General features: G+C 32.0%; 1 protein-coding gene and 1 pseudogene across 1 annotated transcript in view; one reads left to right on the top strand and one right to left on the bottom strand.

The window, feature by feature from the left end:
• Sema1a (semaphorin 1a) overlaps positions 1-22,393 on the top strand; it is a 751,515-nt gene that overhangs the window by 634,947 nt on the left and 94,175 nt on the right. The window lies entirely within an intron of this gene.
• On the bottom strand, positions 12,450-14,997 carry LOC135951132 (arylphorin subunit C223-like; annotated as a pseudogene).

The raw sequence follows: 22,393 nt of genomic DNA on the forward strand, positions 1-22,393 counted from the left end.
ATAAACAATTTACAGTTCATGGAAGCAAATCAATTAAACTGTCTTTTACATTAGTCAGTTTTATGGTCCTTCGCACCATCGGTTTTTAAGAAGATTTTTGAATTATTCATTCTAGATTTATTGTTCTTTTGATCTTGATGAAATTTGTTTATTAATTAAGTAAGTGATATGATCCTTCGCACCACCTATTTTTAGCAGCCTAAAGCTGTTTTATATTTTTAAGAATATTTTTGATTTGTTGATTTTGAACTTTTGGTTTATTATTTTAAGTATTAATCCCTTGAAAAGTACTACACATTACTATTTTCTTAACTTTTTATGTTTTTAACCCTTTCAGTCTTTTTTCAATATTAAAATTTTGTCACAATTTTAGTCCTTCCAACCGAATTTTATTCAGAAAATGTTTTAAATATCGGAACAGCTTCCATTTATTAAACTCTTGACTACATTTATTATTAATTTTAGTTAAATACAGACATTTAAAAAACCCCCTTAAATTGAAGGACCAAAATGTCCTTCGAACTTTATTTGAATCAAAAATGGTTTTAAATCTGCTATTCCAACTAAATTTGAATCAGAAACTATTTTAAAAAGCTAAACAATTTCCATTTATTAAACTCTTGACTACAATTATTATTAATTTTATTTAAATACAGACATTTAAAAAATCCTTCGTAACATTATTCAATTTCAAATGTTTGAAAATAATTTGGTCCTTCGAACTGTATTTGAATCACAATCCATTTTAAAACTGCTACTCCATTCCAAAATATTAAACTCTTGACTACATTTGTTATATATTTTAGCTTAATACAGCCATTCAAAAACCTCCATAATCATTTAAAGGGACTCATTTGACTAGTTTTGTCAGAATGTTGATCCTTTGAACTGAATTTGAATCACAGACTGTTTAAAACTGCTAAAAGATTTCAATTCATTAAACTCTTGACTATATTTCGTATTAATTTCTGTTTAATACAGACATTTAAAAATACCCATCTTTACATTATTCAATTTCAAAATGTTCCCACCCTTTTGGACCTTCGAACTGTATTTGTAGCAGAACCAGTATTAAAACTGATAAACATGTTCACTTATTAAATTCTTGACAAAGTTTTTTGTTAATTTTATTTAAATATAGACATTTAAAAAACCCTTTGTAAGATTATTCAATTCAAAATGTTTGAAAATAATTTGGTCCTTCGGACTGTATTTGAATCGTAATCCATTTTAAAACTGCTACTCCATTCCAAAATATTAAACTCTTGACTACATTTGTTGTTAGTTTTGAATATCATTTTGAAAATACCCGGTTGTCTTCTTTTTCCAATATTAAATTTTGGTACTTCGAAATATTTTTAATTAGAAACATTTCCAAATTGTTAAATTGTTGACTACATTTGTTAGTTTGAGTTTAATACAGCCATTTAAACCCCTCATTTAAAGGTACCATAGTCATTTAAAGGTACTCATTTCACAAGGTTTTCCAGTCTTAAAATTTTTGGTTCTTCTAACTGAATTTGCATCACTAAATATTCCCACCATTTATATCCTTCAATTTGTATTTGTAGCAGAAGCAGTTTTAAAACTGCTAAACTATTTCCATTTATTAAATTCTTGACTACATTTGTTGTTAATTTTAGTTTAATATAGACATTTAAAAATGCAATTCATAACATTATTATATTTGCAACTTTTGCAAATTGTTGGTCCTTCGAACTGGATTTATCGATAAGCTTGTTAAGAAGCTAAAGAATTGCCAATAATTATACTCCTTACGACATTTGTTATTAAATTTAGTTTAATATATCCATTTAAAAACACTTATTTTACAACTTTTTTTCAATCCTAAAATTTTGCTACAATTTTGGTCCTTCGAACTGAATTTGACATAAAACTGTTAAAAATTTCCAAAACATTTATATTTATTAAACTCTTGACTATATTTGTTATTAATTTTAAAATTCCATTCCAACATTTAAAATTCCTTAAAAACTTTTTTTAATATTTATCTTTTTATCATTATTGAATATTAAAAAAATGACACTATTTTGGTCCTTCGAACTGTGTTTGAATCAGAAATAGCTTTAAAACTGCTTAACACCCATGTGATTAACCCATGTGACTATTTTTTTAAAATCCAAAAATATTGCCACAATGATGGTCCTTCGAACTGAATTTGAATCACAAACTGTTTAAAGCTATTGGTTATATTTGTTATTAATTTCAATTTAAAAATACCCTTCTTAACATTATTCGATTTTTAAATTTTGCCATAATTTTGGTCCTTCGAATTTAATTTGAATCACAAACTGTTTAAAACTGCTAAACCATTTTGAATCATTAAACTATCGGTTATATTTATTGTTAATTTGAATTTAAAAATACCCTCCTTAACATTATTCGATTTTAAAATATTGTCATTATTTGGTCCTTCGAACTGAACTTAAATCAGCAACTGTTTTAAAACTGTTAAGCTTTTGACTGTATTTGTTAATAATTTTAGTTTAATACATCAACTTAAAAATATAATTTTGACTACTTTTTTCAATCTTAAAATTTTGCCACAATTTTGGTCCTTCGAACCGAATTTAAATCGTAAAGTGTTTAAAAAAGCTAAAGAATATCCATTTATTAAACTCTTGACCACATTTAGTGTTAATTTTAGTTTAAAACAGACATTTTAAAAAGAACTTTCTTATAATCATCAAATTTTAATATTTTGCCTCTTCTTATTGAACTTAAATTAAAAACTATTTTCAAATACTTATGATTTCCCATTTATTACACATTTAACTGCATTTAATCTTCACTTTAGTTTAATAGCCACATTTTTTTAAAACATTTACTTTAATAATTTTAAAGCCAAAAGTTAGCAGCCATCTTCAACTCAAGTTAGTGCTTAAAAGCGCGTAATAATATTTTGGCTATAACTCCTCAAGTCATAACGAATGTAGCTACTCGTAATAAAGAAATTATAAACAAAAGTATAAAATAATAATAATAACAAAGTATAGCAATCTGTTAAATGTTGTAAAAGAAAACTCAAAGGTAATTAACAAAGAAAATGTAATTTCTACCTGTGCTCCCCCGTTTTTTTTTTTTTGGCAAGGAAATAAGGAGAAATATTAAAAAGGAAAATAAATGTGGAAAGTAATAAACAGGTTAAATTAAAAACAGAGACCTTGGCGAAAAAAAATGGTTAGTAGAATTTAAGTGACAGTTAAAAATGTGTGTGAGGGTTTGCACAATGATTAAACCTTTAAGGAGAGCTAAATAAATTCAGAATTTTCTTGAATTTTAAGAATTTAAGGAAATTCTATTAATGGTCCTACGAATCAAATGATTTCTTTGTAACGTACTCAAAGCTCAGAGCTTCCATACTAGGAAATTTAACAATTTTAAGACATTTCCGTTAATGGTCCTTCGAACCAAATGATTTCCTTGTATCGTTCTCCAAGCTCTTAGAACTTCCATGAAGATTTAAATTTAATAATTTCTGGTATTAGAGTATGGTCCTTCGAACTAACAATTTTAATTTTGCTTTGTTTATTTAAGGGATTATGTATTTAAAACTTTAAACATTATTAATTATAAAACGTATCTTTTATTATAATCATGTTAAATACAAATCACCAAAAAAAAAAAAATTCCTTCATAAATAATTGAAAATTACGAACATTTTTGAAAACATTAAAGGGTTAACAAACACTCTACAATAGCATTTCAGACAAATTAAACCTACAATTTATAGAAAATCAAAGGAGCAAAGCAACAAAGTAACTGAAACTAAAAAAAAGGGAAACGAAAACCAGACTAGGAGAGCAGGCAGACAGGAGTTTACAAATCGTACACTTCTATTACAATTACGACTACAACAGATTGTTACATTTTGTCAGCTATCAAAGCAATTTGTAGCAATAACAATTGTTGACGTCATTATATGCTTTTTGTTTAAAAAAGGATTTCTTTCTCCATATTTTAGTTTTTAGTCTTTTTTGCCTTCATCAAGCATGTCAGGCTTAACAAAAAAAACTAAGAGCTGGTTTGGTTTGGTTAGAAAAAAACACCCGGAATAGAGTAGCAGCAGGAGGGAGTACAAAATGAACAAATAAATAAATGAAGGAATCTTAAAAACGGAAGAAGTTAGTTGAAAACGTTTTCCGCAATGGTGCTTAAGTTATTTTAAATGACAATGTAGCGTGTATGAATATTGTTAAATAAAATGTAGAATTATAACAATGACAAAAAAAAAACAACTAAACTACTCAACATTATTTTAGTTTTTTTTTTGCAGTTTTAGTTGGTGTATGGCATTATCATGGTACAAACTAACACTGCTGCTATTATTTATTATTGTTATTCCCCTATTCCTTCACTGCTGCTGCTTCTAACTGCTGACAATCATTTTATACACTTTTCTTGTGCTACTATAGTTAGAGTGCTACAACAATATTGTCTTGTATATTTAAACTTTAGCATGTTTCTTTATTTTAATAAGCGCTAAAATAACAAAAAAAAAACACACGCAAAATTTATAATTGTGACACCATACTTGAAAACTAAAATATAATGAACATTTCATTATTAAAATAACAGAAGGGTTTTTCTTTTTCATCCTTTCCTACGCAGCAGAGACAAATTTAAATTTTATTTCATACAAATTACCAGTGATTTAAAATTGCGTTTGAGTTCATATTATTAAATTTAAATAAAATTTAGGAGAATTAAAATTGGGAATAAAGGGCCACAACAAAGTTTTTCCATTGTGTTCCATCCTGTGATATCAGCTTCACTTCGGCCCCGGCCTTTCCAGTTGTGTTTGTTTCAGTTTCGTTTTGTCTCCTCCAAGTATTAGCAAGTCTGCCTCTTCTGCTACTGCCTTGGGTATACCATTCAATCGCCATCTTGGCTACATTGTCTGAGAACATTCTCAATCCAACTCCATTTACGATTGATGATCTGGATACGTATTGGTGGTTTACCTGCACAAGTCTCAGTTTGAGATAAAATTCGGTAAATATATCTTGAACAGTTTTTGTAACGAGCAATTAATGAAGGATTCCGAGTCGCTAACTGTGGTGTTCCAGGATTCACAGCCATACGATAAGACAGAACGTACGTTAGATGGATGCTTAGTTTGCCTCATTGATGCGATTTGAAATATCGTCTCCCGATCCGCCTGATGCTGATATGACACTACCCAGATAAATAAAGGAGTGTACGTCTTAAAGATCTGCAAGACCTTGGTCTTTGCCACGTTAACATGTAAACCAGCATCACTTGCCGTGGTCTGTATCTTCCGTAGTTTGGCTGCCATATCGTTGAATGTGTAGGCTAAACGAGATCTTCCAGTCTTCCAATTAGGTCCCAAATGATGCCTCTTCTCTTGGGTATTGCCTTGAGCATTATAACGCCAAATACTATATTTAACAGCAATGGAGATAAAACACAGCCTTGTCGTACACATGCATTAACTCTAAAGAGTCTTCCCAGATTGCGTTCATGTAGCACCTTACATGCTGAATCCCGGTATATGGCACGGATTATATCAATCAATTCATGTGAAACTGATTTGCACTGTAGCGCTTGCCAAATGGACTGCTGGTGAAGGGTATCAAAGGGTTCAACTGGATGTGTAGGTTATTTAACATCTTTGGACTTTAGATTCTACAAAGTCTTTGGAAAATGCGCTTCACATAATTTACAATATGCATCCAACTGGCCAGAAAACTTACTATCGGCTGGGTTATATTGTTCACTCATATCTTAGTTCCTAACTGTCGTTTGAGGTACTCTCTTTGGGGATTGAATCTTGGAGAGACAAAGAAAAAATAACAGCATGAACACAAAGAACTGGGTTATTTAATACTCTATATTCTAGAGCATCTTCTTTATTCAACTAGTTAAAGCAAGGATAAGTGTGTTGGCCAGATTTCCTTAAACTTTATAGAGTCAGATATAGGTGAAGCGTATGTTTTCAACTACTCCAGATTATTAATCTCATGAGCTGATACAATAGTTTGTTTTAAGTTGGATAAACTTCACTTACCGATTTTTTGAAAACAGGACACTTAAAACTTCCTGGATTTGTAAAGTATGCAACATGGCTTATCCCTTGCAGTTTTTCGGTATCTGACTTTCCAATCCATATTTTATTCAGAGATGAAATCTGTCAATATCTGCTTTACATAATTTGGATGTGCGGCCAAACTCTAACTTGATGGGTGAGCGATATTGCCTCCTTTAAGGGCTCTCCTTGTGCATCTGTTGGGAGATTTACTTTACCTATTTTGGTATCCTCGAATGACTTGAGAAAGGAATTGACATTAGTTGACTAAGGCTTGGCATATTTCCCGTTCAGTTGTAATATCGTCCATTGATTTATCAATATCTTCTTTACAGAATTCTTTACTCAACTCTAAGCATCTGTAATACTTGGTGAGTGTTATGGTCTCCTTGATGCATGAGTTGGGAAGCTTAATTTAGCTATGAATGGATTTGACAACTGTTTCGTTTAGTTCAGCTATATATATAGCTTTGGCTAAGTTTCGGCATAATTCCTATTTCGTGGTGAATTTATCGGCTACGTCTTTTTTCCAGGCTGTTTCCGTTTTGAATTCCCCTGGCCTTTCTCCTAGCTCTTTTAAGTCAGGGTCTGTTCTAATTATTTATAAGATATCTACGTATGAAATGTCCTCTTTTGTGGATAAGACGCTTATGGATTTTCAAGTTCTTCCTCCTCTTGTTTACCACTGTCAATCCTTGTTTGCATTCTCGGTATTTGAGCCCAATCTGACTCATCTGCAGTTGAGATGTAGGTCTCCTTTCAGAATTCTCCTTTTTTTGTTCACTTCTTCACCTATCTCTTTTATTATTATCTGCATTCCGGCCTTGGCTTTTGGATTCCTATGTTCTTCCTCTTCTTGTTGACTATTGACTACATTCTCGATATTTGAGCTTCTATCTGGATCATCTGCAGATGAGATATATGAGATGTTGGTCTCCTTTCTGAATTGTCCGGACTTTGTTCATTTCTTCCCTTAGCTCTTTTAATTCCGGGTCTGATCTAATTGACTTTTATATATCTACGTATGAAATTTCCTCTTTTATGGATATTATTGTCCTAGGCTTACGGATTCTCATGTTCGTGCTGTTCTTCTTGTTGACCATTTTCGGTATTTGAGCTTATATCCGGCATATTTGCAGATGCGGTTTCCGTTTAATTTTTCGTCGAAGGGTTTTCATTCGACCTTTTTGAAGTCTACAATTTCGAGACTTTTTCGTCAATGACTCTTTGGTTTTATTTTGGCGTGCCGATATCAGGGTATCGTCTGTATTGCTCGGTCTAACGTTTCGCTATTACTTGATCTATAATTTTAAGGATCACGCCGAATCGGTGATTTACATAATCCATAAAGCCTTTATCAATCTCTCCAGCTCAAATAATGTATCAACGCCATTCATAGCAACTCCTTACTAGATTAAGATGAGTTTGGGACATCTTTCGCAAGGAGGTTATTTTTCCGTCGCGTTCTCTTTATCACCGAAATTCTGTGGAATATATTATCTTTTAATGGGGCCACAGGAGTTGCGGTATTAACTGGCGGCCTAGTAACGTTGGAAAGAAGCATTCTGGGCCCCAAATAGGTCATGGATTGATTTCATATCCATTTTTGCTGTCGATTTTGAGTTCAATTATTATTAACCATATAAACAAATACACATTTTCTCTTCAAAAGTTCCGGAACCCTAGATGATGATTAGATGATACCACACATACTCCTCACCCAACTAACACATTACATATAAACACATTATCATTATGAATTGTGCCTGAGCAAAGAAATTATTTGCAAAAAAAAATGTAATGAAAAAAAGAAATTAATTTCTGCCGCATCATGTAGACAGAGTGTAAAAAAAAACAGAGATATGTTAAGCCCCATTTCAGCTCGGCTATATCAGTCATTTATTTACACACTTCCATAGCCAAACATACATATAAACAATCATTAATACGCTAAGTCACAGACACAATCACGAATATCAAAGGATCCCAAAGGCACAAATATAATAGCCAAAGCGTGTGGCATAATTTAACAACAATGTTTTATGCCACGCATAAATTACCAAAGTGATTCTGAAATACTGAATGTCATTTTGCTTACTAAAAACACATACATGCATATTCACAAAATATAAAGTAACCCAGCAGTTCTGCATTGACTACAAATGAATTGACATCCTATTCCTTTTAGACAGTAATTCTCATGTCTAATTACTTGCCTGACTCCAATTTATATGCTTTTGGTTCATTTAACGCTCTTTGTATTGCTGAGAGATATCAATTGGTTACTTTATACATTCCAGGTAATCTAGCGTGAAGTTAATCGTCACTTTATTATCTCCAAGTAATCCAGAGTGTAGTACTTTACACAATTTGTTTGTACTGCGCTTTAGCAAGCGTCAGTTGCCACTAAGTGTCATTTCACTGTCACCTAGGACATCCGTATGTTAAAAATAACTAGTCATGTAGCTAATAATGTTACCAGTGGAGGCCCCAAGTGCTAGGTAAAATTACTAGCTCGTGACAGTCATCCAGAACTGTTGGGATACTAATACAATACACAGACGTATACATTTACATGGCATAGTCGTACACATTTGACAGCCATCATTGAAATCTCGTGGTTTGCTTTTAATTCTCTTAGGACCAACATATTCGTGTACTCTCCACTTGTGTCGTTCTCTTTACTTGACTGTCATTACAAACAATAAATACATTTTAAAGTGAAGTGCTAAAATAATGGGAAGAACTTTGGAGATTTAGTAGTAGTAGTATTACATTGCCATTATGATATTGGAATTGTTAAGGCAGGCATGTACAATATTTGGGGGACCCTAAAGTGTTTCCCCCAAACCATTTAGTTTCTCGATCACCTGATCAAATGCAAATTTTAAGTGGTTTTCAAAAGTGGTTATGTGAAGTTCAAATACAATCCTTAAACTACTGATATTTCAGAGCTAAAATGTTTAACAAATATATAAGAAGGACGAGATATTTCGTACATTTTCTGCTCTTTCCACATCAGTTTAGACCAGTGATCGGCTCTCATTACCATCAGTGGTCAAACATGATCATCTATGTTCCAGTCAATGACATAAATCTCAACGAAGTTCACAAGAATTATCAAGTAGAAAACAAAATCATATCAGTATTTGCTCAGATTACAAGAGAAAGAAAGTACATGTTTTCTTCATGCCCACCTCTACTCTACTTTGCCCCTCCCTGCATGCGCCATTTTACTATCAGCCTTTTGTCGTGCTGTGTTGTTTCCTTGATGTTGCCATTAAATAGTCACCATCATTTAACATTAATTTTATGAAAATGATTGTTATAGATTTCACAGGATTTCTTTTTTTTTTTTGTTTCCAACTCTCACCATAATTGTGTGAAATGTGAGAAGAAACACGCACTATTAGAGCGACACTTACACACGCAAACATTATGTGGAGAGAGCGAACACGTCTTTAACATTAATGAACGATTGCTGTCAAGTGTATTTGACATTGGCAATAAATAATGACCGTTGACTAAAATGCTAATTTTCATATTTATTTAGGAAAAAAATATTTTCTACCCGGCCTCTTGGGTCTCACTTGAAATTAGGGGGAAACAAGAAATATTCATTTAGAGATTTGTTAGGTTTTCTGTTACAAATTGAAAAAAATTTTAAAAGGAAATGGTAATATATTTTTTTTTACAATGCATAATTGAAATGTATGTGGTTAGGTGGAAAGCTTAATAATTGAAGTTTTTCAAAAATAAGCGTGTTTCAAAATTCATGTAAGTTTTGAATTAGCCACCAAACAAATATTTGACAGCTGACAAGAGAACAGCTCGTTTTCATTGCTGAACAAAATTTCAAAAATAATGAAAGTTTGACAGTCACTTTTCAAAAATTTCGTACGAAATATGACTGGAATGATAGAGCAAATTTTCACATTGAAGAATTGCTGGTTGAACAATATTTGCGCTTTTTCAATTCCAAACATTTCTCATCAAGCTAGAATATTTGGGTAGATTTTCTCTACAACATGACATTTCCTCTAGAACCTAACGTGTCTTTAGCTGACAGAGAGATTTTTATTTATTCCTTATTGCAAAACCTTATGTACTATATATTAGGCATTGGGTACCAGTAACGAAAATGGTGAACTGTTCTTGGAGACCTGTTTGAATCATGATCTTAAAGTGGGGGGATCAATATTTCCACACAAAATGTGTCGCGGAACAACTTAAAAGTCTCGACGTAGCTACGAAACCAAAATTTATCATATTTACATTACTAAGGAATGGTGTAATCTTTTATGCGACGTGCGTAATAAGAGGAGTGAGGATATTGGTGGTGACCATTACTTGTTAGTTGCTGGGATCAGCATTGAAAACAAGACTCCAAAATCTCTGCAACGATACTCTCGGATTCCGCTCAATCGAGCAAAGGGAATGAATGTCTACGGATGCAAAGGATCTGATGTTATCTGAGCTTCCTTACCAATACCATCATAAAATTGCCTCTTGTCGTCCAATATGTCCGCTCAACTCGCCGTACCCTATGTTATATTCCTGTTTACGTTGAAGATCATTCTCGCCTATCATCGCTTTTTAAGGAAGGCAATTAAAATAGCGATGATAGGCGAGAATGATCCTCAGCGTAAAGAGGAAAATAACACAGGATATGGCGGATTGAGCGGACATAATGGACGACAAATTAAACGGAACAAGATGCAATTTTATGATAGTATTGGTAAGGAAGCACAGACAGCATCGGAAAGAGGATATATGAAGGAACTGAAGAAGCTGACCCGAACACTTGCTGGTGGTGGCAATATTAAATGATGTTCTCCTGTTATGGACGGTGGAAGTGGTGGTACGATGACTTCCAGACAGGATCAATAACATGTTTGGAGTAGACATTTTGAGAGAACGCTGAATGTAATGCACGATAAATCAGATGACTATACACTACGAAGACTTTTTAATCCCAACAGAATCATAAATACGAAAGCCCCCAATGAGAGCAAGATCTAGAAATGAAAATATTCCTATGGAGTGTTTTAAGGCTAATCCTATCGTAATGGCAGGAATCCCGTCCAATATTTAGTCCAATTTGAAACACTGAAGCTTTTCCTCCTGACTGGAAAGGGGCGATCATTATTAGACTCAAAGGAGATAGATAGAAATATGCAATAACTGGTGTGGTATATCGTTATTGCCGGCAGTTTTTAGGATATTTAATGAAATTATAATGGACAGAATAACAGAAGAGCTAGATGATCACATCCGTGACACCCAAGCTGGCTTTCGTCCTGGTAGATCATGCATCAACCAAATTAGTACCTTGACCTTTGTAGACTACGGGGAGGCCTTTGATGCTCTCAAGAGAGAATATATCTGGATGGCGCTTGATGCAGGAGGTATTCCACAAAGGCTCATTAACATTCTCGGGAATAGCTACGAGGGATCTACATGCAGGGTTTTGCATGATGTCGCGTTGAGTGATAGATTTATAACGAACAGTGGCGTAAGGCAAGGTTGTGCTTTTTCACCGCTGCTATTTATAACTGTGATGGATGTTATATTTGATGTCGTTGGAATTGTGCTTGTGGATCTCAATTGGGAAATGTATGGTAAATTAGTACATCTGGGGTATGCAGACGTCATAGGCCTTTCATCCAGTAGGAATTCAGATATGCATTCCCTTCCCTTACTGAGGAATCAATTAAAGTCGGACTAAGGGCTAATATCAACAAGATGGGAACGATGGGAATTAATGCCATGGACACATCTCAGTTTGCAGTTAATGAGCAGGTGATCGGTGATCGGTGATTGGTGAACAGTTTTGAATATCTATGCAGCATTATAAGTACTAATGGTGGTACAATACTTGATATAGAAAGCCGATTTAAAGGGGCTAAGGGCAGCTATGCAGCTATGGTTAGTCCTTAATTTTCTATTAAGGACTAACCAAAGAAGGGTTGAAAGTTGGCTGGAACACACTCTAGGTAAAGGACGGTCTGAGATTCCACATGCGGCAATTGAGTGGAACCCTCAGGGATTTCGAAGCGTTGGTCGACCAATAACGTCATGGAGAGATATTGTAGCTAAAGGACTAGAGAATCCTACAACCAGTTAAGATACATGGCAAGAGAAACAGAAGAGTGGAAGAAATTCGTAGAAAATATTTGTAAATAGACTAAGTTTGAATTAAAATTGTTAATGAATTTTAATTATGAACATGTCTTTAGTTTACATTCCCAACTTCTAAATAAAGTTTTTCTCTGAGTACTCAAAAAACAAACGTAATAAGCAATATTAATATTTATTGTTAAAAAATTTTAATACTAAACGAAAAATCAACAAATTATATTTACAAAATCAGCTCCAAACTCTAATTAGATAGTTAATATGACAGTTAATATGACATATCAATTGACTTCATATTTTTGGAGAAATGTTCATTGTTATTCCCATAATATTGTTGCAAATTGTCTTCGTGGTAGATCTTGACAGTCTTGAGGTACATATTAGGCACGAAGAACTCATTTGCATCTATTTCACGATCCAGAGGATAACGGAAAGGTTTATCATCAATGCGACCTTCAGTATAACCCATATCACATGGATTATAATCATGTATGAAGGTGTGGGGACTGACATAGAAGAAGAGTTGCATGGGCATACCGTTCTTCCAACCACGAGGTAAGACCAAATTTTTGGGAAATGCACAGCGTTGTGCTCCAACATCAAAACCTAAGCTATGTTTGCCTTGAATGGAACCCATTACCTTCTGATATGTTTCACTGTAGCTGATACGGCCCCCACTGGGCCAGTAATATTCTTGTAATTCATTAACACCAGCTTGAAGTTCCATATATTCCTCACTTAGTTGCATAAAGTTTTCACGGTTTTCTGTTATAGAAAGAAAATGTCCAAATTCATTGTATTTGGGACCCATGAAAGTGCGGACAACAACTTTTTGATATTTATCCGATTCAATTGTGTAATTAACGTGGAACGGTTTGTGATTGAGGTGGATTTGACGAGCAAACAATGTCTTGTTCCAAACGAGTTGGCCATCAATAAAAGTCGTCTTATCTTTCATCAAATTAGTGACATCATAATCTTCCAAATCGAAGAAGGTTACCAATTCGCTAATGTTAACGTTGTAGATGGTAATGCCAGGGATCAGCAGTTCTTCACGAGTATATGGCTTGACATTGTAGAGAAATTTTCCATGAATTGAGGCTATTTTCTTGTAGAACATGTAGAACAAAGGGTCACGCGTGATGGTTTCGTAGTTCAGCAAGACATTTGGCAAGACTTTTAAATCGCTGGACTCCACATTGGCCAAATGCATATGGGTGTACAAGTACCAATATTTGAAGAAGTATTGATCAAATGTATCTTCACTAAATAGCTTGAAGCTATCAATATATTTAACATTTTCAGCTTCGCGGAAATCAATGGTCTGACCATCATAGGTGTTATAAACACCCTTGGTAATGATTTCGTCCAAACATTTGGAGAAGTTAACAATCTTGGAATAGTAATCAAATTTTCCATGGCTTTCAATTTCGTAATAGTTTTTGCGATATCTGTAGCCAACACCATTATAGTAAACCAATTGTGGATTGTAACCGTTTACGATTTTATCAAAGAAGGTTAACTCAGGTATTTCTCCATAGCCATGAGACAAACGCTCCATATAGTAACGAGCCAAAAGTTGACGGATGTGAAACAACCAATTCATGTACCAATCTTTAGTAAAGCCAGTTTTCTCTGACATACTCTCTTTATGCATAAAGAAAGTATATTTAAGATTGAAGTTATACCAGTACGAGTTCAAAGCAACACTTTCCGTAAAGTAAGATAAAGCAGATTCTTTGTTGAAGAATTCTATGTCACGGCTAAAATCAACTGGCATCCAGAACAGTTTGAGATCTTCGTTGATATAAGCATAGTCCTTGTTGTCCGCATTTATGTGTTTGTAAGGATCATCAGTGTACCATTGTTCATTTAAACCCATCAATTTCCACCATTGCCATGTCTTCCAATCTTTGGTGAAGAAGTAGTTGTGGTTATCCTTGTTTTTAAGATAGCTGTTATAGAGGTCGTTCTTGTCTTCCTTCTCATCTTGAGTATATTTGCTCCAGACATCGTAATCGTATTGTTTGACTGCCTTAACGAATTTTCTGTTGAAGAAGTTTTGAGGAAAGATTTCATGAATGGCAGGCAAGCCCACCGGACATTCTTTATTCATAAAATGGACGGCCATGGTGAGCGCATAGACAAACATGCCTTCATTACAATGCATACGAGCCCAGGCAACGTTGCGTTGAAAGATATCAAAGTTCTTGGCATAGTGGAAGAAGTTGAATAAACCATAAGCCTGTTCCAGGTGAGTCTCTACCAATGCTCCAAAGAATTCACCCTTGGCTAAAATGTCTTCATTTTTATAGGCTTCATAGAAGTTTTCCATGTACTGGTCAAAGTGCTGGAATATCAATGATATGTGTAAGATATATACAGCCCAATCATGAATATAAAATCCGCGGGAGGTTTTTCCCTTTTCGCCTTTTTTCCTGTTTTTATTCAGTGTTAAAAATGCGAAAAATTTCTCGCGGATTTTTTATTCATGTGAGTCTGAGCTTACTTACAGTATAGTCATCCTTGTTAAAAGTAAAAGTCTGCCCCAGTTGGATCCATTCCTCAAATATCAAAGGATCATCAATACGATAAACAATTTACAAAAGGAACTTTTGTTTGTTCATACAATTCTTACTGTACATGGGATCGTCTCCATCGTAATTGGAAAACAAATCAGGAATGATAGCAGACACCAAGTCAATTGTGGCCACTAAAATAAGAGCGAGTTTCATTGTCCCGCCGCTGATCGTGGATGTCAAAGAATTTATGTTTGAAACACCTATCGAATGCAACTTCTAAGTACTAATTACTACTATTTTGAAAATATGCTGGGCTTTTATATTAAAAGATTAGCTTGTTTTAAGAACAATTTTATCAATTTATAAATAAATATTTTTGTTTGTACTTTGTTTGGGTATGTTGTTGATAAGAATACACGTGTTTCTGCAAAACTATTATGAGTGATATTGTTTCTTTTGTTTTTGTATGAAGTATGTTCGATGATCTGTTAGGTTATCAAAGATTTTGACGTAGTTTTGCATTCAATGATGCTTAATTGGATGATTGTTAGATTTCAGAATATTTAATGCGATGAAAGCAATTTTAATGAAAACATTAAAATTAAAAATAATGAGATAAAGTGCCAAAAGATCACCAGTGATCAGTGAAATGAAGCAAGCGTTTAGAGAAACAGTTGGTTTGGATTTGATGATACCCAAGTGATAATAATTCAGGTATTTACGATCCAATATTAAGATTCTTGGGTTTGATCGGAATCAACTGTGAATTCAAAGTCTAAAGAATTGAGATTCTGGTGCATTTGATGAGCAAATTTTTAAAATTTTCCTTATTTTCTGTTTTTGTTATTTTTAAATCCTATTTTGAACAAATCTTTCTTGTACTCATCTGTATTACATGCATTCAATTTGAAATTTTGTGTAATTTCTAAAACTTTGTACAATTTTGTTTTTAATGTAACTAAGTTTTATACAAAAAGTAATTTCTAATGTTGCACATTAAAAAAAATTAGCTTTTCTTTAAGGTCAGCTACAGCTAACAACTGTAACAAACGAAAAAACACTCTACTAATTACAATAATTATGTTAAATTTTCCATTATTTATTTAAAACTTACAATCAAAACAAAGCCAGCAGTGGGAAAAAACCAAATAAATGTTTTTTTTTAAATAGAAATGCAAGTGAGTCTAATGTTTAAAACAACACAATGCATTAACTAGAAAACATTTTACTTAAGAAAAATCCTTAAAAATAAATAGCTGGCAATGATGGTTAATCCTTTTTTCGCTTTTTCCCACCACTACTCTTGAAACATTTTTTTTGCTTAAAACTGTAATGTAAACTCTAGGACAAAAAGTTAAAAATACCCATCTCGTTTTTGTTACTCTACTCCTTCGCCATTCAAAAACCCAACCTCAAGCCCAACTACATGGCATTTAAACTAAATGTAAAAGTTTGAACTTTTCTTTAAACATTTTATTTTGTTGTTTGGATTTTTTTCCTTTTTTTTGAAGCTCAAAAATGAGTTCACATAAACATGTTAAAATATACAACATGGCAAGTAACCCAGCAGTTTTATAAGTAGATCCCTCTGATTACTGGCTGATTTTGCAGTGCAGAGAGAATTCAATTGGTCACTTTATACATGCCAGGTAGTCTAGCGTGAAGTCAATTGTCACTTAAGTCACTCTAAGTAATCTAGAGTCTAGTCACTTTCAATGTCTATTTCGTCCCTTCGTGAGAAGGGTATATACAGTGGGACCTCGATTATCCGTATTGGTCGGGACCGGAAGCATTCTGTATAATCAATTTTCCCGGTTAATTGAGTACTAATTTTGAGTACTTTTTTAATACATATTGTTGTAATTACATAATTATATCAGTAATAATAAAATTATTTAAGGATCTAATTAAATTTCAGACATATGCCTGCACTCCTTCATTTTCTGGACAGAGTAAGTTATTCTACGCATTTCTCAAAACTGCAGAAGGAATAGCGTTCCAAGCATTATTAATTGAGAACAGTGCTTTCTTGAATTCTTCTCTGTTGATTGACGTAACAAGCTTTTACACTAGAGTTCTTCGATAATGACACTTAAGGCTCCATATTGCACCCTGACCCATCGGAGAGACATCACATTTGGTGGGAAAAATTTCACAATAATGTTTTCATTGTTGAGTTTTTCCATTGATATGAATACAATTAATTTTTCCACAAAAATTGTGGCAGCTATATAATCATTTTTCTCCTGCAGCATTAAGGTTGTGAATTCCATATCGTTTTTTTGTTTAATTTTGAGTGGAATATTTTAGCCTTTTTATTCACTATTAATCCAGAAATTGGAGTTCGTTCTTTCAGGAAACATCGAAAGCCAATAACAGAATCACTTTCTACACAAAACTTTAAAAGTCGAGGGAATTCCCCTTTTCGATTTATTCACATTGTGTTTGATTGTCCAAAAATAATCGAAAAAAAATGTTGCTTATAATAGAGTTAATTACGGTTAATCGATGCAAAAAAAGTTGAAATCGAGGCCTCAATGTATAAGTTTGTCATTCCGTTTGTAATTTCCACAATATAATTTTCCGACCCTATAAAGTATATATATTCTGAATCCTTATAGATAGCGGAGTCGATTAAGCCATGTACGTCTGTCTGTCTGTTGAAATCAATTTTCTGAAGACCCCAGATATCTTCGGAATCCAAATCTTCAATAATTCTGTCAGACATGCTTTCGAGAAGTTTCCTATTTAAAATCAGCAAAATCGGTCCATAACTGGCTGAGATATGAGGTAAAAACCAGGACAACCTTGATTTTTTTTGCCTATTTTTGATCTGTATCTGGATTACTAAGTCATTAATATAGACAATATGGATATTTAATGATAGATATTTCAAAGATAATTTTTAACCCGATTTTTTTTACCAAAAAAAAAAAATTAAAAATCCAAAAAAAAAATTTTAAAATTTGAAAAAAAAAAATAAAATTTAAAATAACAATTCGGAAAAAAAAAAATTTCCAAAAAATTAAAAAAAAAAATTTTGTTTTCCTAAAAATATTTAAAATTTGTATTTTGAAGTATAATTTGGTGAAGGGTATATAAGATTCGGCACAGCCGAATATAGCTCTCTTACTTGTTTCATATCTGCTTAAGTATACTTACATACCTGGTAATCTAGTGTGAAGTCAATTGTCACTTTAGTGTCTCTAAGTAATCTAGAGCGTAGCCACTTTAAACTTTTATTTTATACTGAACCTTAGAAATGAATTATTTTACCCACCAGAATTAATCTATTGGAGAGTAATCGGAGGAAAATTTGTTTAACTTCTGCTTAGCAGTCTTACATGTTAAAGTAACCAGTACTCGATAGTAAGCTAACTGACTCTATATAACCAATACGTTGACTACTTCTCACCAGCTATTAGACAGTCTATTTGTAATCTATGAAGGGTCAATTGGGGCACGCACATGATAAAATAACTAGCCATGTAGCTATTTATGTGGTCACCATAAATGATACGTAAAATCACTAGATCGGGACATCCAGTCAGAACTGCTGGGAATATTCAAAAACTTAAAGACACACATAATGAGAAAGTTGTTAAAAATGGCAGAAAAAACAAACTTTGTTAAAAGAAAACATCTGGCAAAAAAAACTAAACAATATTTGTAAACATTTTTAAACAAAAAAAAATATAATTTAGCGCTTGGACAAAGGATATTTGAAATATATATATTTTCAACCCATGTTGTGGCAGAAAATAACCCAAGTTAAGAACTCAGATTTAGTTTTACAACAAAAAATATTCATATTTTCCCAATTCCAAAAAATCATTAAATTTTAAATTTAAGCTTTTAAGCTTAGTTTTTTACAAATATCGAATTTAACTCAATGACCTTAAATTAAACATAATTTCTTTAACATAAACCAAATTACCACTCCTCCATTTGCTTGCAAAAACAACTTTCCTAAAAGTTTAAAAAATTTAAAAAAAAAAAATAACTCAACATTTTTTTCCCCACACATAAAAAGCTTAAAGTTTAGTTAAAAGATGAAAAACAGAAATAAAAAAATTAATATGTATATGTGAATAAATGTGTGTATAATATAAAACTTCTCTTATTTTGCTTAATTAAATTTTGTGAATGGTAAAAATACCAGAAAATAAAGTGCAACGTAAACTATTCAAATCTCATTCATTTAAATAGGGAAATAAGTTTGAAACAGAGTGAAAGAGAGAGAAAGAGAAATACAATTGGCAGTGTCTGGAGTAAAGGAGACAGTAAAATAGCATGCATATTTTTTCTAATACAATTAAAGAGAGAGAGAGTTAAAGAAAACACATTCTTTTACAGAGGGAAAGAGAGAGAGAGATACACAATGAACAGGTGAATTTACACTCAGCAATATATGAATAGGGGAAATATTACGTCATAAATTTTGAGCAATTCAGCAGAGAATAGTGAACAAAATAAATGGAAGCTTTTAAATTAGTTTTAATAGAAATCCTTATTTAAATTTTACAGAATCATGACAAAATAATGGAAATATTAATATAAAGATATTATGAATTTAAAAGCTTTTTGAATCACAACTTATGAGTTCACGGAATCATTAGATTAGATAGAGGAATAAACGTTCAATATCAATATTAAAAAAAATTGTTTGGTATATTAATAAGGTTTGAAAGACCATTTCTTCACAGTTAATGTCATCAAGAGATTGAGGAATTGCTTTTAATATTAAACATTGAAAAGTAATTTTTTTATTATATATTTATAAGGTTCGAAGAACCTTTTTTAAATAGAGTAGAAAATATTTTAACTTAAAATTCGAAAGACCATGAAACATTCAAAACGTATTTCTTATAATATCTATGATTTGAAGGACCACTTATTTACAGTTAGCATATGAAATGTTTTATTTTCAAAATGTTTAAGGTTCGAAGGACCATTAAATATAGTAAAAAGAATTTGTATTTGCTTCTATAGTTTTTCTATTCGAAAGACCATTTTGATGATATAGTATAGATAAAACTATAAGTAATACCATGGTAGTTCTTATAATAAAATGATTCGAATATCAATTACATTTATGAGTGGTATACAAATGTAATTTTACTATGAAAGACATTCAAACTCATAAAGAACAATTATAGAAGTTTCGAAGAACCATAACTCAGATCAACAAAGACGAGATATTGCAAATACAAACATTTCATTCGATAACAATTAATATTAATAAGTTCGAAATACACGATTCAGATAGCCACAGAAATAAAGAAGGTTCGAAGGACCATAATACGGACAAATAATAAAGCTTGTCGAAAATTTACTCAAGATTTCAATTAAATAGAAAACTGATATTTTTTGTTATTCTTTATATTGTTATTTTTTTATTTAATCATAAACTTCACAGGATGGTTTTATGCATGAAAATGCAAGTGGGATAAATGGCCTTCATCACTTTGTCTATATTTTTCAGGACCAGAATAAATTTTTTTTATACACCTTCTTAATATTTTATTCAACAGGAAGTCAATGATTCTTACTTAGTCACATATGAAATGAAAAAGTGCAATATTTTTGAAGGACGGAGTTTTAAAGTGGCTTATTTTTGAATCTAATTGCGATAGAAGTGCAATATTTTTGAAGGACGGAATTTTAAAGTGGCACATTTTTGAATCTAATTGCGATATTGACTTGAAATTTGTTTTGTAAGATTAAAAATTAACAAAAAAAGATTATTTCGGAATACATATGGATCAAATTGATCCTAATATTTGTAATCCTATTACAATTTTGATACAAATTTTAGTTTTAGAAATTAAAACAATATGTAATAAAATCTTTATTTATTAACAAAACTCAATGAAATATTCAACGTTTTTCAAATTTGTTATTTTAAAGAAGAAAGTGCAAAAAAACTTGTCAAAAACTAAAAGGGAATTCCGCAATTCCTAAAAATTGGACCGAAAATTTAAAAAATGGTATTTTTCACAATTTTGCTCATATAGTCCACATTTCCGTCAGGGCGGGGAAAATACTTTGGGGGTAAATAGGGAACACATTAGGGTTTCCAAAGCTGCTTTCGTTTTCTGATCCCAGCTTTGGGATTTTAGAAAATGTGTGAAATTTTGATTAAAACAATAGGTAAAAATCCGAAGGGCGTAGGGGTGACATATTCGAAAAATAGGACATATTTTTTACACCAAAATAATCTCCATAAAGATACCCTAAATATTAAATTTAAAACAATTGTTATATGTTTTTAAAAAAAGTTTTTTAATACAAAAATTTAAGTCACCTTTTCGCACAAAAAACAGCAAAAATCTACTATTTTTCGAATTTTTAAATTGAAAATCGTTTATTTTTGGATCCATAATTGATATTGCTCTGAAATCTTTTGTATATTATTGGTAGTTTAGTTGTCTAACTAACAACAAATAATTACCATAATTACGCCCTATAGTTTTTAAAAAGCGGTCCAATGTATGGCAAAATTTTAAAATTTAAGTTTTTTAAACGCCTAACTTGGAAATTATAAGAGATAAATATCACATGCAAGCATTTAAAGACCTAGCGCTTTCCAAAAATATAAAAATCATTCAAATTGGATGGGAAACAAAAAAATTTTTAAAAATTTTACATGTCGAAGGTACCCTACTTTGAGCCCCCATAGCCACGATCCTGGAGCATTTGTAGGGCCCTTTTTAATAACTTAAACTCGAATACTCCGTTAAATTTTATACCGATCGGACCAGCTGTTTAGAAATGCCAGATATATTTCCAAAAATTTTTTGACTCTGCCCCACTGTGCGCTGTAAAGAGCATCTTAAAATTTGCCACGCCGAAATGATATTTCAGAAGCTTAACACTTCCACGCATTGCTTTGATATTTGCACGGCTTTCTTTTGAACGAAGAGTGTGAGTAGCAACACCCATTGAATTTCTCAATTACTCTCTTCGCAGTTGACTAAGTAATCAAGATTCCGACCATATTTTATACGATATTTTCGAGCTGTGGCCGCCGAAATTTCTTAATTTTTGTAATATTTTTCAACAATAAAAACACCTTGTTCTCTCCTGTAATGCTTCATTTTTACTAATCGTAAACTGTCAGCTGTCAAACAGTTTTGTGTTTTTGGTTGGCAATACTTTACTGCACAAATACCGGCTAATTTTGGAATACAATTTACTTTGCATAGTTATGTCTGCATTAAGTTCAAAAAGACATTGTCTTAATAATTTAGTAGTTCTTTGATCACGTATGGAAATTTTACTGTATTTCAATGGGAAGTTAATTGATATTTTCTGTATTTTTTTTTATAAAAACTAACAAAAGAATATTTTATTCGAACGACCGAAATTTTTCACTTTTAAAATGTATATGGTTCGAAGGACCATTAGTTAAAAGAGACTTGTTAACGAGGACTTTGATAAGAAACATAGAATATCGTAATTTATATTATTTGCTTCGAAGAAATCTTTAAATATAGTAAATTTATACGGTCCTAAGGACCATTTATTGAAGAGCCATAATGAATAAAAATTTGATATGAAATATAGAAAAACATAATTTCGAAGAAATTTGATTTTGAAAAATTAGAAAAACCTAATTTTTTACATATTTACACGATTCGAAGGACCAATTTTATTAATT

This window comes from Calliphora vicina, chromosome 2 (assembly GCF_958450345.1).
Source record: "Calliphora vicina chromosome 2, idCalVici1.1, whole genome shotgun sequence".
NCBI lineage: Eukaryota > Metazoa > Arthropoda > Insecta > Diptera > Calliphoridae > Calliphora > Calliphora vicina.